At 37.7% G+C, this 25,683-nt stretch overlaps 1 long non-coding RNA gene across 1 annotated transcript in view; it reads right to left on the bottom strand.

Moving 5' to 3' along the window:
* The window catches only part of LOC107128889 (uncharacterized), an 87,778-nt gene extending 74,261 nt beyond the window's left edge, over positions 1–13,517 (bottom strand). The window contains exon 1 of the long non-coding RNA XR_001488663.3: positions 13,395–13,517. This is a non-coding gene — a long non-coding RNA (uncharacterized lncRNA). The remainder of the gene's footprint in view (positions 1–13,394) is intronic.
* Between the last annotated feature and the right edge of the window lie 12,166 nt (positions 13,518–25,683).

Raw genomic sequence — 25,683 nt, 5'->3', positions numbered from 1 at the left:
CAAATGTCTATCGGTACTTCTCTCATTGTCATAACTATTTGTTTATAAATCTGTCTCTCCACCTAAACAATAAATTATTTTCCTTGAGGAAAATAAAAAAATTTTACTTTTGTTATAATTCCATGCCCAGTACCATCCCCATGATATACTAAATGCTTAATAATGTTGAATGAATGTATAGATAGTATGCACATACCCTTTAGGAAAATAGTCCATTTTTGCTTTACTTTCTCTCTCTCTGAACTTGGTGAAATCAATTTTTGACAACTTGAGATGAAGGACTAATATGAGGCTTGGCATCCACTTTGCAAGTTTATGATCTAAATTGCATACAGAGTTAAAGGATAGAATTATCCATAGGATTATAATATTTTGACAAGTCTTCTCCACTGTGACCTTTAGTAGTCCTGGGTGGCTATGCATGGATACTGCACTGTCTCGCTTTTGAAATCCACATTAAAGAATCATTAAGTATTTAAAAGCCACCATTAAGAAATTAAAAGAGTTAATGTATTAGAAAGTATAAAGGTTTTACTTGTTACAATATCTTCTTGTGGGGTGGTCCACAGATTGTGCTAAGATATAAATTGCTTCTTTTAACACCACACGTGTACCTCTCATCGTTACTATCTACTTTGAACTTTGTTTGTTTGTTTATTTGTTTGTTTGTTTGTTTTAAGACAGAGTCTCACTTACTGGTGCCCAGGCTGGAGTGAAGTGGCATGATCTTGGCTCACTGCAACCTCCGCCTCCCATGTTCAAGCCATTCTCCTGCCTCAGCCTCCCAAGTAGCTGGGATTACAGGCGTATGCCACAATGCCCAGCTAAATTTTGTATGTTTAGAAGAGACAGAGTTCCACCATGCTGGCCAGGATGGTCTCAAACTCCTGACCACAAGTGATCCACCCACCTCAGCCTCCCAAAGTGTTAGGATTACAGGCACGAGCCACTGCACCTGGTCTGTATTTATTTTTTTAAAGATAGTGTCTCTCTCTGTCACCCAGGCTGGAGTGACAGATCATAGGCCACTGAAGCCTCAAACTCCTGAACTCAAGCAGTCCTCCTGCCTCAGCCTCCCAGGAAACTAGGACTGCAGCTGTGCACCACCATGCCCAGCTAATTTCTGTTGTTGCTGTTGTTAGAGAGAGGGTCTCACTATATTGCCCAGACTGGTCTTGAACTGCTAGCCTCAAGTGATTCTCTGGCTTCAGCCTCCTGATGAATGTAGTTTATTAATGTATTACTTATATTCTTTCTTTAATGCGTATTATTTGAGAGCAGGGATAGTTTGAGACATGTCTTTCTTCTCTGTAGCACCCAACACAATAATTTCTGTGGGTCAGAAACTGTTTCAATAAACAGTTACTGCATGAATTTATTAAAGACCATATTCCAAGTCTGGTTTAATATTCAAGTTTAATGCTTAATATTCTGGTGAATACTAAAACTGAGCAATATGGCAGAAATTACTCTTATCACCATGTCAATAATGAATGTCCTCTGCCTAAGCAACCAGTTTGTTTTACACAATCATCTTCGTGAATTATATTACCACTCTCATTACCACCTGTAGCAAGTGTGGGGGATTCAAGATACAATTTCACATTCAAAACACCATCTCCTTCTTTTCTACCTTTGTTTTCCATTTATCTAACTTTTCCGATTAATTTAAATTTAATATCATTTTACTATATATAATATGCATCTTTGTAAGCTGTCTTAAATTACCTTCAGACCAAACAGGTCCTCACGAACATAAATAAACAGATTCATAGATATAAAATATAAATGAATAATAAAATAAAATCTGAAATTTTCTTGATTAAAACTAATTCTTGATTAAAATCATTTTTACATTTGCTATTGATAAATTTATTTAAATTGTTATTACTGAATCACAACTTTAATTACTCTATAGATTGTTCATAATTTTGCTTATGCTTAAAAGGTAACTTTTGCTTTCCATTTAGTCATCTGGCCTTATTACTACACACTTCCAACTTAGCTAGAGGCTAGTGGGGAAAAAAGAATGAGAAGATGAATAATTGTCTTCAAGACAACCTTTGTATTTTAAGAGCTGGGATATACAATAATATGATCAACACATACAGCACTTACTATGGGCCAGCATCATACTGAGAACTTATCACCATTGAATCCTAACAACAACTGTAAGAGATGACACTGTCATTTTCATCCCATATTAGAGATAAGTAAACTGAGGAACTCAGGCATTTGGTAACTTTCCCAAGATCATACCACAAGTAAATGACAGAACAAGTATTGAAACCAAGGCTGGCTGGCTCCAGAGTTGTGCTCCTAAACACTTTGCTACACTGCCTCAACTATGCTGTCTCTTCCGAGTCCTTAACATTGCAATCTTAGCTTCCAGCATTGTTCAAGAACTACTGCAAGTAATAAGAGGTAAATGGTGAACAGATGATCAGTTATGCCGTTGCAAATAAAAGACAATTGCCCCCACAAATCCCACTGTTCTTCTTAAGATGACATTTCCCAGCACTTACCGCTCCTAGCCAAAGCATTCATGGATGATGCTTTAATATAAACTTTGTGGATTTTAAGAAATCCAAATGCTATTTAAGTGAAAGGCATTGTGCAAAGGGGGAATTTTCTTTCACTCTCAGTGGCAAAATTATTCATTGCCTCCTGCTATTATGAGTCATCTGTTGCTCCAGTCAGTACTGCCCAGGGCTTTATTTGCCATCTCTGTGTTTGAGCTTTGAAATGAGGTTATCGATTTATGATCAGTGTAACTCCTGGCTGACTCCTGGATGTTAAGATACAATAACAGAGAGTTTTGTGGAAAATCACCAGCTACCCTTGAAGGCCAGATCTACATCTTGTTCATTTTTTTGTCACTCCAACATCTAGCACGTAATAAACACTCAATAAATATATGCTGGATGAGTGACTGGTTTCATAAATTCCTCTATGGCTGTAGACTTTAAGTTTCTAATGGATAAAGACTCTGTTTACCATCTAATATAGGGCTAACATTGAACAATACAGATATGATAAAGTGAATGAACTACTTAGAGTTTTAAGAGAAATGGAAAGAAGGGTTTACGTCTTGCTGAAGTCATATGCCAGGAGACACATAAAAATAAAAGTTCTGCCAACCACAAAAATTTATTTTAAATCCTATGGATCCTATTTCATAAGGAACCAGCTACTTCATAATTCATTAGCTAGAGATTTAACTTTTGTTATTTCTTCAGTGACATAAAAAGATATTAAGCTTTCTCATATTTCCTATTTTAAATTTCCATCACCTTAAATATATAGTGACTCCCAGGTATAAGAGGTACCGGAAAAATAAAAGACATAATATATTTCTCTGGGAGATTATTTAAAAGATTTCTCTTCTTCTGTTTTACTGTAAAGGGCCAATTGTGATGCCATTCACAGGTTTCACTGTAAAAAGTGTGAATGAGGTGAGGGGAGAGAGTCCCAAACAGCCTGGAATGGAAATTCAGAAATATCTGGCTTTGGCTTTAGAAGAACCTGCTGTCCAGTATGGTGTTTCTGTTCATCTAGTGATTTACATGGTAGATGAGGAATCTTCTAAAACATTGCAAGATATATTCCCATTTGAGGATTAGATCTATGCAGAAATGAACAGGGGACTGGGAATGGCATGGAGAGAAAGCAGCCAAGGTGCCAGGAGAATGTGGCTGAATCTCTGAGAGAAAATGTGAGAAAATGTTCTAGAGAGGAAGGAGAGAGGCCTGACAAGCCAGCCTCAACCGTAAGGCCGAGCAGGAGGAGGAAGAGGGGTCAGGAACACCAGCTGGTCCTGGTGCTGCCTTGATACCTCTGCCCCATGAGTGCTGTATCATGAGCTACACCGTGCTCCCCAGCACCACCGAGGGGTCCACTTAACCGGGTGTGACCGCACAGCCAGGAAGGCCTTCCTTCTCACTTCCCAAAGGACTGCCAGCTTGTGAGCCATGAGCACTAAGTGCTTTGGAGCCAAGCTGTGAGGTCAGATTTGCTCTCCAGCAGGGTGGAGGCTGGGGAAGCAGCAAGGGCACTGGTGAGGAGAGCCCTCAACTGGATCTGTGAAGGCACATAAAGTTACCACTAGGGGCCCACAGAAACATCAAGGATGAACTTTGCGGGGATTGACATGCCTGTGTGAATGAGCTGAGCCTACAGCCGACAAAATGTTCGTTTATCCACTGCAAAACTCAGGCTTAACTCTAAATGTGAAATCACCTGAGCCCATATGCTGGGGAAAGCTAAATACATTCAATTTATAAATTATTCTGTAAGAGAAAATAGAAAAAAATATATAAATTACTATATATTTTTAGGCCAGGTATGGTGGCTCATGCCTATAATCCCAGTGCTTTGAGAGTAAAGGTAGAGGGATCAGTTGAGGCCAGGAGCTCAAGACCAGCCTGGACAACATAGTGAGCCCCCATCTCTACCAAAAAAAAAAAAAAAAAAAATAGCTTGGTGTGGTGGCACGTGCCTATAGTCCCAGCTCCTCAGGAGGCTGAAGTAGGAAGATTGCTGGAGCCCAGGAGTTTGAGATTGCTGTGAGTTATGATCATACTGCACTCCAGCCTGGGCAACAGAGCGAGACTCTGTCTCTAAAACAAATAATAAACATTAATAATTTTTTTTTTGAGATGGAGTCTCACTCTATCGCCCAGGCTGGAGTGCAGTGGCACAATCTTGGCTCACTGCAAACTCCATCTCCCAGGTTCAAGCAATTCTCCTGCCTCAGCCTCCTGAGTAGCTGTGACTACAGGCCCGTGACCCACGCCTGGCTAATTTTTTTGTATTTTTAGTAGAGATAGGGTTTCACCATGTTAGCCAGGATGGTCTCGATCTCCTGACCTCGTGATCTCCCTGCCTCGGCCTCCCAAAGTGCTGGGATTACAGGTGTGAGCCACCGTGCCAGGCTTAATAAATCTTTTTAAGATATAAATCACTGTATATTTTTTACTGGCATCATGCTTTATGGTTTCATAAGCTTCTCATTTCTTTCTTACAACCACCCTGGCAAAAACAGTACAGGTATTATCCCCATCTAATAGCTGAGGAAACTGAGACTGAGAGGCCAAGAGATCCGACCTCGATCCTACAGCTCATGGGGTGCTAGTTGGGGTAAATTCGAGGCTGTCATTCCAACGGGGAAGTACAGAGACGAACTCCTCCCAGCACAGATCACTCTCCAACGCGAATTGTGATGTTTGTTTCTTCTCCTTTGTTTTTTCTTCTCTTCTCCTTCTCCTATTTCTCGTCCTCCTTCTCTCCCCCGACGGGTGCCAGGGATGTCCTGCCAGGAGCATAGTGATTCCTTGCAGGAAAAGATGGAGAGAGATACAGAGGGGGAAGGATGACAAAAGGAAGAGAACAGGACAGGACTGGCAGCAGCTCTCCCCACCTCCTCTCCTCACTCTGTGCTCTTTAAAAACACTCCCTGAGTCATTTTCTTTTTAAAATCTCATTTCACCCGAATGAGTAAACACAATTAACCAAATGCAGTCATGTACTTATTGAATAAAGAAAAGCCATGGCAGCTTTTCTGGAAAAAAAAAAACAAAAAAAAAAACAAAACAAAAAAAAAATGCAGCAACCCATTCTCCAGCCAGCAGTAACAAGGACTTAGAAGTGTAAGACTTTTCAGTATGAAGTGGGCTTTTGGCATTTTTTCCTGTCCCCTCCAGTGAGGGAAATGCCTTCTAGCTGATATTTCTGTCTTAGGAAAAAAGCAGAGAAAATGAAGATCGCCAGGACAGATAGGTTGGAAGAGGAAGCTTGGCTCCCAACTACTGTAGTGAAAGGCTTACACTGGGGTCGAGTAGAGTCCTTTTAGTTTCTGAACAGTAGAAAATGTTTTCCCCATTCCAGTGCTCCCTGATCAGGCCGAAGCCACCTGCTCCTCCTCCCATCGCACATGTGATGGCACCTACCCTGTAATAAAGTCAGAAGAGTTGGTTGCATAAGCCTGATTAAACAGTTTGGACAAGCACCATGAGCTTTGGGGAATGAATCAGAGCCAGCCTTTGCCACTGTTCTTCAGCAAATTCCATTCCTCAGAGATTTATAGAGTGCCTGCTACCTGCAAGGTGCTATACTGTAAATTAAAATTTTAAAGGAATTCTTGCAACCTCTATTGCCTTTAATGGATAACCCCTGCGCAGGTAGAGTTACTCTTGTTATCAAATGATGAACTGAGGCCCAAAGAGGTTCTGTAACAGTGATGAGGTAGAGGAGTCTCTGAACCTGTGAGAAGAAATGCATTGCAGCCCTGGCTTTCAGCAGGCCAGTGTAGGAGCTGTGCAAGTCTTTCAACCACTTAGCCCTCAGTTCTTCAGCTATAAAGAGAAGGAGGGTTGGTCAGGTGCGGTGACTCACACATATAATCCCAGCACTTAGGGAGGCCGAGGGGGGCCGATCACCTGAGGTTGGGAGATTGAGACCAGCCTCACCAACATGGAGAAACCCTGTCTCTACTAAAAATACAAAATTAGCCGGGCATGGTGGCGTATGCCTGTAATCCCAGCTACTCAGGAGGCTGAGGCAGGAGAATCACTTGAACCCGGGAGGCAGAGATTGCAGTGAGCCGAGATTATGCCATTGCACTCCAGCCTGGGCAACAAGAGTGAAATTCCATCTCAAAAAGAAAAAAAAAAAAAAAAGAAAGAAGGAGAGTTGACCAAATGATCTCTACAAAGATGTCTTATGGTTTGTTTTTATCTTTTGTAGGTAATATTTATTGAGTACCTATTATGTGAAGTGAGTACCCATTTACACATATTGATATTTTTAACATTCTATGATTTCTAAAGATCCCATACATTTAAAGTAATACTATATAAATAGTATAAGGAAACTTATTTAAGTGGAAGAAATAAGGGAAAAGTGAACAGTACTTTCTTTCCTTTCTCAACTGGTGTTTCTTTAAGCCAAAATTTTGTCTCACCTCACCATTCACTTTTAGTTTTATAGGGAATTTGGTGTGTGAGCCAGAACATCAAGACTTGTAGAGTAATTTTTGTTGTTATTTTAGATTTTAATGTAAAAAATAGTTACAGAGAGAAGACAATTTCGAGTCCATCCTAGGGGTGCCCCAGAAGGTTATACAAGCTTTCAACAAGTAGAAACCAAACATTCACTCTTTTAAAATTCCATTGTATACAGGCTTTATGATGTATATATTGTTCTCAGCTGTTACTGTGCATGGTCTGTTGCAGTTTGCATTTGGAAAGTATTTTTATAATTATTTTGCTGACTCTGGTGATAACCTTCTAAATTAAGACTCAGCCTCAGTAATGGATGTTTTGACCCCACTTGCCAAGTCCACAAGCAGGAAATGAGTGAAGACCTCTGGTTGGAAAAGAACCTTTCTGTGTGTTTCTGGCAAGTAAACTGTCATCACATTTAATTGAGATTTGAGAAATGGGTAGCAAAACAGCAGTGAATGATGGCATTTGCAAATTAGTTGAAGCCAAGTGAATTTTTGCCTGGAGTGTTCTGACTGAAAAAATAAATATAAGAAAAATCAATGTTAGCAGAGAGAATCTTTCTTGTTTCCCTACTGATTTTCCATGAAGTAAAGTGCACATGTTTGATTCAGCTTAGAAATCACTATCTTTTTTTTTTTTTTTTTTTTTTTTGGCCCTTTAAGGGAATCTGTCAAATTTCAGATGAGATGTCGTAGTAGAAACAATCTTCGAACTTACTGTACTGATCAAAGTAATGACTCAACCTGTATCTTCCCCTACTCAGCCCCGATATAGATTTTCCTTTTCCAAGGAATGATTGCAAACGTTTCTAAAGAAGTAGAAAAAAAGCTTTTCAATTTTCCTCCCTTTCCACTGTGATATGGACTAAATCATCAATACCTATTTCTGCCAGTAATTCACACTCATGGTTATCAATGAGCTTACGCCAAGCTCTGTTCTCAGCACATTCTTGTTGTGCTGTTATAAAATTTAAGTATGTGAGGTCAGTGCAAAAGTAACAAACAGTGAAAGAATGTTACCTAACAAATCCTTTATTCCAAACATAATCATCTATAATATATATGTCTAGAAATCTGTAATAAGACAGTTCTCTCTATCCCCAGTGCAAATGTTAAGATTGGTTAGATTTTTAGAAAATGTGCCATATAGTTAATATTAATCTGTTTTTGAGAGAACATTTCATATTTTCCAGATAACTCAGTATAGTGTTTTGGCTTTATAATTACTTTAAATCAGCCATATGGAAAGATGATTAAGAACCTGTTTGTCTTTTCACATTTACATATACATACAGAATATGTATACATATATAAAAATTAAAATTTTCTCTGATCATTCTCTAGATCAGTAAGTTACAGTAAATATTAAGCTTCACAAAGTAATGGGATTTTTTCTATACCTAGTTTGTTCTTGATTCCAGTGATAAATAAGGAAAGAGATGATAATCCTTGTCATAAATGACAATTGATCTTTTCTTCTTTTCTTTTTTTTCTTGAGACCGAGTCTTGCTCTGTCACCCAGGCTGGAGTGCAGTGGCACAATCTCGGTTCACTGCAAGCTCTGCCCCCGGGTTCACGCCATTCTCCTGCCTCAGCCTCCCAAGTCGCTGGGACTACAGGCGCCCGCCACCACGCCCAGCTGATTTTTTATTTTTTATTTATTTATTTATTTATTTTTTTGTATTTTTAGTAGAGATGGGTTTCACCGTGTTAGCCAGGATGGTCTCAATTGTCAATCTATGGACCTCGTGATCTGCCCACCTTGGCCTCCCAAAGTGCTGGGATTACAGGCGTGAGCCAACACGCCTGGCCTCTTCTTTCTTTCTTTCTTTCATCTTTCCAGCTTTCTTTCTTCTTTTCAAGGTCTGTGGCTAGAAACTAGAATTTTAGAATCAACATTTCCACTAGGATTCTTTTTAACTTTCCAGCTTTTACATTGGATAAGTCTCTTTATAAAATCAAAGGTGTTCTCATTTAAAATGAAGTTTATTTCCAACGCTGACATAAAAGGTCTCACAATTTTCATTGCTATTTGCAGCCATGGAGCTGCAATAAACCCTTCTAAGTTTGTGTGCATAACAGGTATGCAATATAGTCATTTCCCCTACCATCAACAAAACAGAAAAAGAAAAAAGGGTTTCAGGAAAAAAAAATGAAACATGTCTCATTTTTACAGGTCAAAAGTCATTTTCATCCCCTGAAAATGCTTTGAAAGTGGTCCAGATCTCAAATTACCATAATTTTCACCTACCCCTATGTAAGAAAAGGGAAGTAAAAGCAAAAGGAATCATAAACACCTCAGTGCAGGACATTCTTACTTTCCGTAGAATCTTTGCTGTTTCCAATTCCTACATGACTTCCCAGCACTTCTGCATCACTCTTCCCCTTATTCTTCTCTAATATGGTTCACATTGATTTTTTTTTTTTTCAATTCTCTGCTGACTGCACAGTCTGAAAATGCTTTGACCTTAAAGTCGAGGTCAAGTTTGCATTCCTGGAGTAAACAAGAAAGAAAGATGGAGAAGAGAACTTAAAAGAAAAACATTTGACCAAGAAAAACTACGGAGCAAAATATGTATCCTATGAAAAGGGATAAAATAGTGTCTTTCTTCTGAGGGTTCTCTTTTTTTCTAAATTTGGCATTCAAGGTGAGAAATATTAATATAAACTACCAATGAAAGAAGAGAAAATTTTCCTCAAGTACTATTTGTGTGGAGACTAGTCTGGCATTAACCATTGCTATCACTATGTAGAATAATAGATCTGTTAGAATGAAACTTCTAACCATACTATTATGCTCGGGTAGTATACTGGAAAAGCAAGAACCGTACACTATGACTCCAAGAAAAATGGAAACAAATTCATGCTGGAAAAATACATTTAAAAACCCACAAGTTTGAATAATCTTCTAAAATTGTTTTAGGTTTGAATAAAGATTTTATCTTTATTCACAATTTTCATTGCTATTTGCAGCCATGGAGCTGCAATAAACCCTTCTAAGTTTGTGTGCATAACAGGTATGCAATATAGTCATTTCCCCTACCATCAACAAAACAGAAAAAGAAAAAAGGGTTTCAGGAAAAAAAAATGAAACATGTCTCATTTTTACAGGTCAAAAGTCATTTTCATCCCCTGAAAATGCTTTGAAAGTGGTCCAGATCTCAAATTACCATAATTTTCACCTACCCCTATGTCTCTGTCTCAGGGTCTAGCTACAGTAATCTGACTTAACTGCTTAAAAAGATATTACATCTTGAAACATTCATAACTTTTATAACAAAGGCAGAAAAACAATCACATTTATAGGAAGATATTTTTTCTTCTTACATCCTACTCTGAACCAAAATTCTGACACAACTAACACTAAATGTGGACATCCAATGCAAGATTAACTCAGTTGAGTATCTGGGAGACCCTTTTTTTTTTTTTAACAAAGTCCCTCCACTGAAATATTGTGTCATTGCAAAAGCCTTTTCATGATCCAAATTTTAATTTAATGTGATATTATCCAGGAAACAGTTTCAGTAATAGGTTTGTGTTCACATGGACTACCTGGCTTGGCTTAGACGTTTGTCATAGAGTATGTGGTACATCTCTATCCATTGGAAGCATGTTTTTACTTGGATTAGAAACCTACATAGGATATTTGGTGAATATTATTGGTGCTTACCTGAAGTTCATTGCCTCTTCTTTCTTTTTTTAATAGAACCTAATTTTGTCCAGATATCCATCTTTCCTTCTCATAGTCATGAACCTCAACTCCAGGGGTAGCCTCATTGGAATATAGATTTACTCGTTGGTCTCTATTTCCCTTGCCAGTAGTTAATTCAAGAATGGACATGCAATGTAACTGTGGACAATGAGACATGGAGAGAGGCTGTCAGAAAAATTTGAGAAAAAGAGAGAAGCAGCCAGGCGCAGTGGCTCACGCCTGTAATCCCAGCACTTTGGAAGGTCAAGGTGGGAGGATCTCTTGGGGTCAGGAATTCAAGATCAGGGTGGACAATATGGTGAAACCCCGTCTCTACGAAAACACAAAAAATTAGCCGGGTGTGGCGGCATGTACTTGTAGTCCCAGCTACTTGGGAGGCTGAGGCAGGAGAATTGATTGAACCCAGTAGGCGGAGGTTGCAGTGAGCCGAGATTGTGCCACTGCACTCCAGCCTGGGTGACAGAGCGAGATTCCTTCTCAAAAAAAAAGAGAGAGAGAGAAGCCTGAGAGTGACTCTTTCTTCTTCTCCTGGGTATTATTGCCCATAAGTACACGGTTTAGATCTGGCATAGCCTTCTTGCTACCAATCTAAAGAGGAAACTAGCTCAAAAGATAGCAGCGTGAAGAAAAATTTTGTGTAAAAACCTAAATGTCATTGAGTCACAGTATCAACCAGCCCTGAAATTCACCCAACATGAGTCTTAGCTATGGGAGAAGTTATTATTGTCATCTTAGATACTTGGCATCTGAGATTCTATTCTTTGCAGCCAGTAGCAGGCTAACCAATTTCTCTTGGCTTCCTCCAATTGTATCCACCTTCCTGGCTTAGGCCTTTCAGAAGAAGAGAGAGTCCTAAGCAAATGTGTTTACCCTTGATTTTAACTTGAAACTTTCTGCCATTAACATGGGGAAAAAGATAAATTTATAGAAATAAAAACAATATGATTTAACAATACCAAAACATTAATATCTGAAATGTCTCTTGGAGGGGTTGCTTCATACGCCTGGCAATGTTGTCAGTGTCAGGCTGATGAGTAGAGATGTGAACGACAAAGCATTTAAATGATCTGTGTTGTCATTTTTTTCAACACGAGCTCACACAGATGATGGTCAATTTAATAAATCAAGTTGGACAAAAAAAATTCAGTCTGCCTCCATGACCTTTCTCAAACCTACTGTCAGAGTTTTCTTCTCCCCTCAATGACCTCTTGGGCAGATCCACAACTTTTTGCTTACTTTCAAGTACTATAGAACTTATTTTCAGGAACTAAAAAGCTCTAACCCAATAAGACACCAAAACTTCAATTTCTTCTTGAAATCAATGTTTTTCCTCCCCAGCTCAAGTGCATTTGTGTCTTTCTTCATTGTCAAATGCCCCTGTGCAGGACAGACGTTCCAAGAAACCTTTTTCATGAAGTACCTCTGTTAATTCTTTGGAGACCCTTTCAGGGACTCATACATTTAACATTTCCTGATGCATGCAAAACACTCTCTCGTTAATCTTTTTAAGACCCTTGACTCCCGTACCGGAAGGTACTTGGGATTCCTTCATTCCAGCAAGCACCCCTCTTGGTGTGAAATGGTGTGAGGCCCTTTCAAATAACTTGCACTAACTTGCATAGTGCTAGCTGCCCTGCAGGAAAATGAACACATCCTTCTCTATCATGTTCTGAAACTTCAAGCACTGCTGCCTTTTGGCCTCACTCTGTCATGCTGTGCATCTTCAGCCACCTCATACCTGTGATTTCTCCTGCAGAGTCAGGCACCAGGCCCTGTTCTGCCTGCACTCAAGCACTGCCTGGCCAAACACTGAAATTGTTAACCACATGTGCCCATTGAACACTTGAAATGTGCTAGTCCAAATTGAGATCTCAAAGCCTTAGTATAAAACAAAACAAAACAAAACAAACACACACACACGACACACAGCAAGATGTCTCATTACTAATTTTTATATCAACCCCGTGATAGTATTTTGGATATATTGGCTTAAATAAAATGTATTAGTAAAATTAATCACCCGTTTCCTTTCACTGTTTTTTAAATAGGCTACTAAAAAATAAATTACATGTGTGGCTCACATCATATTTCTATTGGCCTGCACTTCTCTAGAGCCTTGGAAACAAAGAGTGCCCCCAACCAGAGCACTGGCATTGCCCAGGAGCCTCTTAGTTATACAGAGCTTAGACTGGCAGTAGCGCCCAGAATTGTCATTTTAACCAGATCTCTAGGTGAAGTTCTGATGTAGGGTAGAGGTACTTAATCGGAGGTCTGAGCACTCATGTTGATTCTTAAGAGTCTGTTACCAGTTCATGACAAAATAAGTGCAGGAATTAAGAGTACTGTTCAGAAATTTTTATAGCAATTTGATGTTACAATACAGAGTATGTAACCTCTGAACATCGTGTTCGTTTCATTTTTCTAAAAATTCAGTTCTGGTAAATCTATAAACCTGTCCATGATGGATTGGAAATTAAAACAGGTTGGTCCTTTATCACAGAAAGTTTGCAAAGTCCCGCTCTAGAGGGCACCCTTCAAACTCTCTGAGGAAATTTCTCGAACTCTGTAAGATGGCAGTATTCCCTGCTAGTGAAACTCCCTGTCCTCACCACCTTTGCTCCAGAGGGTTTTCCCTCAAATTCCTCCCTTGGATCAAGACGAAGTCACATAACAGCTTACCCTTCCGTGCCACAGTGCTCTCTTTTCCTGCAATTTTCTTCCCAGGCATTCTTTGGAGTGACAATATTTGATGATTGGCCAACACCTTAGCACATCCTATGGGGAACATGTCTAAGTACCTTTCTTCAGAATGTACAACGCAATTGTCACAAGTTGCCCTCAGTTTTGAAAGTTAGCCCAAATTCCAAAGCAGTAGGAAAGTTCCCAGTCTGTATCCAATCAAGGCAATGACTCCCAAATTTTCTGGGGAACTTATTTTGGGCTCTGGCATTTTCTGTTTTGTCTTTTCCTCTGTCAAAACACTCCTCCAATTTCCCCACATGAGTTCAAGTAGTCTTGGCAATCAATCCTAATTTGAAAGTTTTAATTGGATTAATATGTAATCTTTCTTAAATATTATACTCTAGGCTTCTTCTACAGTTTAAGGAAAATCTTGTAGATGTGCCCAACACATTTTATTAAGATACAGATATATGTAACTCAGTGCATATTACATATTCCTGGTAAATGGAAATTTAAACCTCTTTTTTGGTCAATTTAATGTCCACAAGCAGTTCACCATTTAATCTTATGGCTTATTTTGTATAAACAAAGTCTTCTTTATTAAATGAAGAATCACTTTCTAATTTTCAATTTTAACAACATAATCACAGATTTCCATGCACCAAATTTATTTAAAGAAAAATACACCTGAGTTTTCAATTTATACCCATATTAGTATTTTATTAATAGTTTGAATGTTAAGTGGCAACCACATTCCAACAACCCTGAAAAATTCATAATTTCTTTATGGCTTTTAAGAGCTTTGCTTCTTGCCATGATCCTTTCAACAGATTTATAAGTGTAAGCAATTCAATTTTTTAAAGAAAGTAATGGATATTTATCGATTTCTTAATATGCACTAGGCACCCTATTATAATGCACTCTTTTGTACTAAATCTACAAAAATGAATAAAACATGTCCTTCTCTTGTGGAACTCAAGAGTCTGGGCGATGAGACAGACTCCTACACAGAAAATACAACACAATGTCAGGGATTGTAAGACAGTATTTTGTGCAGGATTCTGTGGGGGTAGAAGGAAGGGGCCCTTAACTCCTAAGGAGATTAGGGAAAGGCTTCCTGGGGAAGATGATGCCTAGAACTAGAACTAGAAAGAATCATAGTAGGTTTTTCAGGTTAAAAAAAAAAGTTTGCAAAACATTCAAGGCAGTGGGTACTGCATGATTAAATATTCAAAGGCATGAAACAGTCTAAAAGTTTTCAAGCTAAGTAGGTTAAAATGAGGCTGAAGAACAAAGAGAAACCAGGTGATGGAGACCCTGAATGTTACACCTAGGAGCATGAAATTGACCCAACAGGTGTCGCAGGCTGTGAAAGTGGTTCAAGCTTGTAATGCCATAGTTGCCCATTGATTTCCCTTCTGGTCTAATTTTGCAATGACTTCCATAGAAGATCTTTAATATAAACCTTTGTTGAGTTCAAGGCCACATATAGAAATCCGAAAGAATGATAGTGTCAGTGAAACAAGCAATACATAAAAGAAGCAGGAATACTCTCTAGCTCCCTTCATGAGTAAGATAATTGCCTTAACTGTTTATGGCACTAAGATCCATTTTCATATGGCATTCTATTTTCTAGAGCAACTTTGTGAAATACATTAGGCAGATATCATTTTTTCCACTTTAGTTGAGAAAATTGCCACCAAGAGAGATAAAGTCAGAACAGTAGTAAATGACAGAGGAAGAAGATGGAATCAGGTCTTTAAATTGCAAATTCTTTGCTCTTCTCCTTCACAAGGAAATGGAATCTATGCTAATGAAATTCCTTGCCAAATTTAAGAGGTGATTGTTGATAATGAATGCCATAGGTAACATTACCCTGACACACATGCTTTGTAAATTTGTCTAAACTAAGTTTGCTATGTAAATGATACTGTTAATAATGATTAAAAACTAATAATTTATTGAGCACCAGAAAGTGACTATTTTTCTTCCTTTGTTAGCCTTTTATTCTACAAATTTTCCTCTAAGAATCGCTTTAGCTACATCTCACAAATATTGATATTTTGTGATTTTATTATCATTTAGTTCAAAATATTTTCTGACTTCTCTTGTGAGTACTTCTTTGATCTGTGGGTTATTTGGAAGTGTGCTGTTTAATTTCCAAATGTATGAACGTTTGCTTGCTATCATTTTGTTACTGATTCCTAATTCAGTTACACTGCGGTCAGGGAACATACTCTGTAAGATTTTAGTCTTTTCAATTTGATTGAGATTCCTATTAAGGTCTGGAATATGATCTAGGTGAATAGTCCATGAGTACTGGAAGGAATGTGCGCTCTGCAATTATCAGGTACAGTGTTCTGTCGATAGTGATTAGATTCAGGCAGTTGATGATGTTCAGATCTTGAGTATATATAGTCTTCCTGAAGTTTTGGTCTGCTCATTCTGTCAATGAGCAGAAATAATTACTGAGAGAAGATGTCTAGAACATCCAACTGAAATTCTAGATTTATATGTATTTTCCTAAAGTTATGTCAGGTTTTTACTTCAGGTATTATGAAGTTCTTTTGTTAGATGCCTACACATTTAAGAGTTTTACGTCTTACTGATGAATTGGGCCTTTTATTATTGTGAAAAGATCCTCTTTACCTCTGGTAATAATCTTGGTCTGACAAGATTATTATTATGACATGATAATCCACTCTGTCTGATATTAATATAGCCAGGCCAGCTTTCTTATGTTTACTTTTGGCATGGGTTATCTTTTGCCATGCTTTTATTTTTAGTCCATGCTATTGCCCTTACTTGCAACATCCACTGGGGATGTAGAGAGTTGGAAAGAGTGCTGCTCCATCTTTAGCGCAGAAACAACAGCAACAAAGGACATATGTATCATTTCCAATGCTATTTACTCCATTCCACAGTCCTAATTTCATTTTCTTCAAGTGGAAGAACTTCCTTGAGTATTTCTTACAGCTTAATTCTGCTGGTGACAAATTCTCTCACCTTTTGCTTTGTGAAAATGTCTTGTAATGCAGGTCCACTAAAGATGAATTCTGAATTCTCTCAACTTCTGCTTATGTGAAAATGTCTCCATTGCACCTTTAGATTTTATTTTTATTTTTTAATGACAATAAGGAAATAATAAATGTATGAGGTAATGGACATGTTAAATACCCTGATTTGGTTTTACACAATGTATACATGTATCAAAGCATTACACTGTACCCCATAAATATGTACAATTTCACCTTTATTTTTGAAGGATATTATATTAGTTTTCCATTGCTGCCATAACAAATGACCATGAATTTAATGCCTCAAAACAGCAAAAATTTATTACTGTATAGTTCAGAAATCCAACCTGGGTCTCACTGGGCTAAAATCAATGCATCAGCAGAGCTGTGTTCTTTCTGGGAGCTCTAGGACAGAATCCATTTCCTTGTCTTTTCAAGCTTCTAGAGGACACCTGCATTCCTTGGCTCATGGCCATCCTCAAAGCCAGCAATGTCGCATCTCTCTGACCTTTCTTACACAGTCACGTCTCCCTCTAACCACAGCTGGGATAGATTCTCTTCTTTTAAATACCCATGTGATTATACTTGGCCCACCAAGATAATTCAGAATAAATATCCCCATCCCAAAGTCGGCAACTTTAATCACATCTGCAAAAGTCCCCTTTGTCAGGTAAGGTAACATATTCACAGGTTCTGGGGATGAGACTATGGTGGACATTTTTAGGGGAGGGGAAGGGGGCATTATTCTGCCTATCACAGCATTTAATCAGAGTATGAAATTTAAAGTCTCTGATTATTCCCCTCCTTTCAACACTTTTAAAGTGTTATTTCATTGTATTTAAGTCCCCACTGTCTGAGAAAGCAGCTATCTTTTGAATCACTGCTCTTTCGTACTAATAATTACTTTTCTCTTTAACTTTGGTTTCCAGCAGCTTGAATATGACATGCTTAGGTGTGGTTTTATTTGTAGCTATCCTTGTGCTCAGCTTCTTGGATTTATAAGTTGGTATGTCCTTTAAAATGTAGGTATTTTTTAGTTTCTACTTTTCAGATACATTTTCTACTTAATTCTCTTTTGCCTCTTTCTCTGGGATTTCCATATCCACATATCTTACACCAGTCAATATTGAGACCAGTCACTGAGACCACCACTCTTCTTGGCTCCTCCTCCCTGCCCAGTGACAAGAAGGTGCCCCCAAGGGAGAAAGCAGAGCCCATCGTGGCACTGACTTCCCAGGCTCTCAATACTACATTGATTGTTTTCTAATGCCTGGAAAAAGTTACCTCGTGTATTTTGCTCGGTTTTATAGTTGCTTTTTGGCAGGAGATATGGATTGGTACCAGTTATTCTCTCATGGATGAAAATATACTTTGCCAAGAGTAGTTTTTAAAGAACAGTTTATAAGCTGGTCTTACAGCCAGCATAGGAAATCAACTTTTCTCTGACATTCTTACCATTGGTTCAATTCACCCAAGCCATCTTTCCATTTCATAACATTGACAGGAAATGTAATAGATAAGTGTAGGTTAAGATTGTTCTAAACATGTAATTTCATGGCAATATTAGATGAAATTTTTGCAGATTTGTATACAACTCCAGTATCAAAATTATTTATCTTCTTTTTATTCCAAGACAAAAGATATTTTTACAAAAATTTCTCATAAACAAATTTAGAGGCAACCACATTGTTGACACATCTCATCTATAATTTTGCTCCACCAATCTGGCAAAGTACCTGTACTTCTTACTGTAACCAAAAAGACAAATAGATAAAATGCAGTGCTCACATTTCAGATAGCTTACAGATGCAGTAAAATATATATATATATAGAAAGAAGTCAACAATATAAAGTGAATTTATCCAATTTACCAAACACCATTACCCTTTCCAGCTACTGTGACCTCTGACTCAACATGCAATTGTTAAGCATCTATTTTTCACAAACCACAATGCTAGGGGCTGTACCATGTATGTGACTAGATTCTGCCATAGCCAGAGAACAGTCTTTAAAAACAAATCTTAGTTTGGATACTAGTTTCACTGTAACCTAGGAATTTAACATCCTTGGGCTTTCACTTTTAGCTCTTGTAATATTAGCTTAAACATAACTACCCTGTATGGTTGTGTAAAGTTAAATGCAACAACTTCACACCAGCACCCCCTTTCTACCCACAATCCCCTAGAAGTTATGATTAGGATAATTATTTTCAGTCTGTTTCCTATTGAGTTCTAGCATTCCTCTTAAGTAGCTCTTGGGATGGCGGAATATATAGACACTGTTTAAACCTTTTATCTCTTTATTGTATTCTGGGTTGACATAAATATTTTTAAAATAGACTCCAGCCTTTTATTTATGTATTTATTTATTGAAAAAGACATTTAAGCTGAGTGCAGTGGTGCACACTCGTAGTCCCAGCTACTCAGGTGAGTGAGGCAGAAGGATCACTTGAGCCCAGGAGTTATTTGAAAGTTAGCCTGGACAGCATAGTGAGATGCCATCTCAAAAAAGAAAAGGAAAGAAAGGAAATGTACTACTTCTCTCACTATTATTTGTGTCTCTCTAGAAGCCAATACTTGGAGAAAAGTTAGAGATGAGGGATAATAATCTTCTTCCTCTTCCCCTCCATTTCAGTCTCTCTCACCTCTTTTCTTCATGGATGAGTAAGCTCAGAATTCTCCCTTCAACATAGATACTTTACAGAAGCTCCACATGGAGTAAATGGGGAAGTAAAAATTACTGCAAGAAGAAGGTATGAGATCAGACCATATTACCCAGCGTTAACAATAAAGTTTAACACATTTCTATGACCTGTGATGTCTTTAAATATGTCCATAGACACCATTTTGGGTGAGCCTACAGCCAATTTGACTACAAAAAAATGAGGAAAGAATTATTATCTCCATTAAACAAATAGAGAAGCTGAGTTTTCATGGGACCTAGAGAAAAGAGAAAATAGAAGAGAGAAGGCATTTTGCTGTCTCGCAATTGACATTCTGTTTTTGGCCTATCCACCAAAATATACGCCAATCAATTGAAGCATTATTAATGCATTATCAACACCAGGAAAATGCTAGAAATATGTATGTCAGATGAGTATTTCTCATTGTATTTTAAATATTTATCATCAGACTGCAGTATATTCAGTTTCTTCCTTTCATCTCTCCAGAACGAGAATTATTCACAATAAACTTTACCTTTAAATTCTTATTTAAACAATTGAGTACCCCACAACAGTATTGGTTGACACTTCTCTTGAGCTATTTTCTTTCTACTTCTCCATGTAACTCAAAGCCTATTAAGAAAAAAATTTGAGCCAAAATCCTTAATTTAACAAAGCAGGTAAAGAATGAAAATTGTATCGTTCAAAACAACAATGATCAAGCAACAAAGAACCCTCAGTCAGAGTTCAGAGGATGTTTATGCACTAAGAGGAAACGCTGTCTTTGGCATGAAGAGGGGTTATTGAAATGATCTAATTTCAGACAAGGTACATAACTGAAGTTGTAGTCCAAGTTTATTGTAGTTCCGTATCTTTTTAATTAGGTAATTTTAAGTTTATAGTTTTGAATCATCAGGGAAAAAAATTGCAACATAGTCCGTTTAGAGTCAAGGCATGCTGCTGACACATTCAAAAAGTCCTGAACTTCATAAATAAACACTGCCAATGTTTATTTCAAAACATCTGAGAACAAGGAAACACAGTGACTCTCTGAATGCTTCAGATTGGAACTATTTGTGCTGAGTCATCATTATCTGTGGATCCCTTCTGAGATACAGTGGAGTGTGTTCAGTATCTGCCAAATGCACAGATATGAATAATTAGGGAAGGAGAATCTCATTACAAAACTTTTTTCTACCTAAAATGCCACCAAAAATAATCTGGAAAAATAATTTTCTCTATAACTAGGTAAAATGGCTTTTACTTTCAGGGCTTTTAGAAATAACTTTTTCAAAGAGAAAACTCATATAAATTGAATCTGGAATCTTGTTTCTTTATTTCTATTACATTTGGTGAGAAGGTGTTTTGTTTGTTTTGTTTGTTTGTTTGTTTGTTTTGGACTTGCCATGACTTTATAAATTGAGTCTATAAGGCTAGCTTCTGAGGTTCTTTCTCTACCTCATAGAAACTGATTCAATGGTTTTCACCAGGTAAATGGTGGGGATATTTTGACTTCACCGGCCAAATGACTGGACAATACCTTAGGCTTGCTAATGGGAAAACAGCAAACAATTTTCTGTTAATATGTGTTATTCCACAGGAAAAGATTATGAAAACTGTAACATTTGTCATTCTATAGCTAGTGTACAGTCTCACAAATATTATTAGCATTAACTCTCAGAGTTTAAGCAAATATTATATTCATGTCCAGGAATAAACAGAAAATAACATTGTACACATCCTGAAATTTTCCTTTTAATGAGTTGTCCAAATTGTTCTCAGAGGTTGGGACTTGAAAGCAGCTTATGTGATTTTCTCTCATTTCCTTCATGCAATTCAGCATTCCAGAAACATTTATCATCAATTAATATGTGATAGACCCCATACCAGGCCTCGGGAGTGGAGAATGGGCTATGATCGCTGTCATTAAGATTGTCATTATCTAGCAGATAGAAACAGGTTTGTAAAGAAAAAGTTAAGTATGTGTGATAAATCCATAAGATACAATGAGGATTCAAAGGAAAGACATTTTTGGAATGTGCTAGTAGAATCGTTGACTCTCAGTAGAGTAGGTTGGATTTTTTCTTGATTCTTCAAATAAAATTATTCTTCTATGACATTCTCAAAAACACTAAGTTGGAAATAATTTTAAAATATGACAAACTGGAACAAATATTAAAATTTTAGTGTTAACTCATACTCTAAAAGCTGATCATTTGTTAACTCTATTTTATGCAATATAGCACACCTCTTAGAAGAGATACATTTATAAAGTGTCTTTCATTTTTATAGCACAGGGTGTTCCATTTAGGGCCAGTCTCGCAAGTCAGAGTTGGGAAATTTTCCCACAGGAATGACACATAACTGTATCAAGAATTTTGAAGAAAAGAGTGTTTGGAATAGCACCCACGTAGAGAGAACAGAGTGATCAAAAATCAAAGGATCAAAAAAAAGAACACTCACTTCAAATAACTGCAAATTAAAATTTTCCTTTTTGCCAGTTATGGTTCTTCACACCAGATTCTACCTTTTTGTGAATAGACCTCGCTTGTGTTTTCATTTTCTTACGTTATCGCAATTCATGGCTGAAGGAAAATTCACAGCATGGCATCACTCTTCAGATGTTAGTAAAAAAAATCTACAGACTTGAAACTTTTTTTTCTGTCTAAACAGAATTCTTTCTTCTCTGTGAGTCCTTTCAGGCTCAGCTCCTTATCTGAGTTCAGTAGCAGGTATATTTCCTTAAGGACATCAAAATGTACAGTTTTCTCACTAATTAGCCATTTTAATAGCTAAAGTTAAAAAAAAAATACTGAGAAAACCAAGTGTCGGTGAGAACAGGAGCACCTGGAACTTTCTTCCTTTGCTGTTGGGAATATGTAACAGTCCAACAACTTTGGAAGATGATTTGGCAGTCTCCTAAAGAATTAAACACACCCCATGGCTCACCAACTCCACTCTTTGACATGCAAGCAAGAGAAATGCATGTGTATGTCTATCTTAAAAATAAACAAAATGAAATAAAATTTATGTTAAGAATATTTATAGAAGCGTTTTTATAGCCATAAACTAGAAAAAAAAATTGAAAGTTTTTTCTAGTCTTCACCAGAGTGAAGGACTGGTGACAATTCTCTAGTTCATCAAATCAGAGAATAGAAAAATACCATGTATATCTACACAATGGAATACTTTCAGCAATTTAAAAAGAGCAAATTACTATACATCAATATAGATGAACCTAAAAAATTCTGTGTTAAACAAAAGAAGGCAGAAAAAATACATACTGTATTATGTAATTATTTAGCTCAAGAAGAAACAAAACTAATCTATGGAGATAGAAGTCAGAACAATGGTTTCCTCTGAGGTGGAATATTGCCTGGGAAGGGGCATGGTGAAACTTTCTAAGTTGATGGAAATTATTTTAATCTTTATCTAGGAGTGATTACAAGAGGATATAGATATGTTTGAAGTCAATCAACTTATAAGTTAAGATTTGGGCATTTTACTGTAGTAAGTTATACTTTAAGAAAGGAGACTGCAAAATTCCTAAATATTTTTAAAGAGTCTAACTTTTATATTGGAGAACAGCAAAAAACATAAAGACAATATGTGACTGAAGTTTTAATCAAAGAACATAAAAAACTTCTCCATGTCTGGCAAATCCAATGAGCCAAGTAAAAAGGCACAACTATGACTACTTTCTGCTTAAAAATGAATGGTTAAAAACTGAGAAAATAATCAGTGTAAACATGAGGATAACTGTTCAGTGAAAACCTTGACTGAATTTACAGATAAACTGGTCTGGTTTTCAATCAGAGAAACTGGCTACTTCAAGTATGTTAGGCAAAGTGGCCTAGGATATCCAAGAAGAAAAAGTTTGTGAACTTTGCACAATAATCTGAATTGGCCAGTAGTGGTACTCAGATGTGACCCTAAACAACACAGAAGAGAAAGATTAGTGGCATACAGAACTTCAAAATCATCTGCAGCTACTTTGTCTGAAAGGGGAGTTGGTTGGGGTAAAAAGCCACACACGTTTATGAGGAGAAACTAGTGGTTTGACTGGACGGTCAGAGCCCTTGAAAAAGAAAGACTGAATGACTGCTGACAAGGAAGTTTGATCTCCCCATTAGATAAACTTTACTACTGATATGACAGTCTGCATAGGGATTCCAGGGAAATTCTTTTTTTTGAGATGGAGTTTTGCTCTTGTTGCCCAGGCTGGAGTGCAGTGGTGTGATCTCAGCTCACTGCAACCTCCACCTCCTGGGTTCAAGTGATTCTCCTGCCTCAACCTCCCAAGTAACTGGTATTACAGGTGCCTGCCACCACACTCGGCTATTTTTTGTATTTTTAGTAGAGATGGGATTTCACCATCTTGGCCAGGCTGGTCTTGAACTTCTGACCTCGTGATCCACCTGCCTCGGCCTCCCAAAGTCCTGGGATTACAGGCATGAGCCGCCGTGCCTGGCCTCCACGAAAATTCTTACATTTCATCTATGCCTCCCAATACAAAGATTGTTCCCTGAAAATTCAGGCCTATTGTCCTAGGCATCCACAGAAACCTTTTCCAGTACCACCACGTCTTTTTTTGTCATTTGACTCATGGGACTACAACCAGAAAGTCAAGAGGTAGACTTGCATGATCGTGGGGTCTTAATTCAGACTTCCGGCGGCAACATTCTTCTGTTGCATACAAAAACCACTGCAATAAAGGATCCTAGAGTCATAGGGGTGGGGACAAAAATAAAAAATAAAAACAAAATAAAAACCTTAGAAGTGGGTGATTAGGTATCATCAGCAAATACATCACCCATTCTCCATTCATTGTTCCCAGATCTAGCCTTTCTAGTCAGGGGAGGAAGCTAGGCACTTCAGCCACAGGAATAACAGAAAATGACTAAGACTTGGGCGGTGGAAAATGCAGCCAGGATCCTCACTTCTACATCTCTCTTTCCCGCGCCCTGCATTCCCATGCCGCCACATTTTAAAGTAGCCGTCTGTTACAACAGCCCCCCGCTTTGCTCATATTCCCTCTGCTGAAATGTTCTTCCCTCAAATATCCATGTGGCTCGTTTCTTCATTCCCTTGAGTTTTTGGTCAAATGTCACATTCCCAGGAAATTCTGCCCTTACCACCTTACTTAAAAATTACAAATCCCCTGGCCCCTGAAACCACCCTGCCCCCCAAACCCACTTAACACCTCTGCTTCAGTAGGTGTCCCTATCCCTTATCACATTGTAGCATACTACAGAATTCACTTATTTATTTATTTATGTTTATTTTCCATCTTCTTCCACTAGAAAGTAATCTCCATCTTCTTTTTTCACTCATGTATTCCAGGTCCCCATAACTGCAGCTGGGACTCAATCAATGCTCACTAAATATTTGTTGAATTATTCTGCTGAATGAGTAAATAAATGCCAAAGACTGAAAGCTATGAAGGTGCAGAGACTAATGTGCATTTGTTTTTGTATTCCTTGCACTCAGTGTTGTACTTGGCACATGCTAGGCTCTCAAAAAATGCTTGTTGAATAAATGAATGGATGGAAAATGTAATTCCAAATTGAAATAGCGGAATGTATTTTTTGTACTGGAGAGGAGATTCCTGCACAGTGTAGGTGGCAAATCATAGGAAGGAGGAATGATACAATAATAGTAACAGTAACAATAACAACAACAACGATACTAATAATAGCCAGTTAGTGGTAATGCCCTTATCAAGTATGGGGTTTGATACATATTAGCCCCAAGCCCCACATTCACCCTGCAAGAAAGGTGTTAATATTATTAACTTCATCTTATAGATGAAGGCATTAGGGATCAGAACATTTTAACAACTATTTAGGGTCAAATAGACGGTAAAGACAGCTAGGATTTAAACCTGGTACTACTCCCGTTAAAGACAAGGCACCATTTTGCATAATGCACATTTTACTCTTCAAATCTGGAAACCAAACAGTGTTTTTCTTCCCATCACATATGTGCTCATGTGGCAGAAATAACAATACTGGCAGCATTTACCACCCAGCATATTAAGGCATTTGGAAGAGAGGATAGCCTCATGTGAAAGAGTTGCTGTCCTCAAAAACTGAACAACATAAACATAAATTGAGAACTAAGAGGAGTAGACCTCCCTGTGGCAGTTCAAGAAAAGTTTCCAAGAGGTAACAAATATGGAGGAAGTATTCAAATGGATGCTAGAGATGAGGAAGAGAAAAGGCAGTATATCAGTAGAAACAGAAAAAAAGTGGACTGAGCCCAGTAGAGAAAAAGAATAATTTATTAAGCTGATGTGCACTGTATATAAAATCATTCTTTCATACATTCAGCCATCCAACACCTACTGTGCAATTCCTATGTTCAAGGCACCTTTTTGGGCACTGAACATGAAGGAAAACAGTCATGAGAAAAATCCCTTCCCTCATGGAACTTACATTAAAGGGGTCGGGGGAAGTGAAGACAGAAAAATAACATGTAGGTGTAATATGAAGTATATCACATGGGATTAATGCTAAATAGAAAAATAAAGCGGGAAAAGGAGGTCAGGAATATTGGGGGATGTAATTTAAAAAGTGTGCCATGTTAATATTATTTGATGCTATCA

This window comes from Macaca fascicularis, chromosome 2, assembly GCF_037993035.2.
Source record: "Macaca fascicularis isolate 582-1 chromosome 2, T2T-MFA8v1.1".
Lineage (NCBI taxonomy): Eukaryota > Metazoa > Chordata > Mammalia > Primates > Cercopithecidae > Macaca > Macaca fascicularis.
The sequence above is the reverse complement of the archived record's forward strand: the minus strand, read 5'-3'. Positions and strand labels throughout refer to the sequence as shown.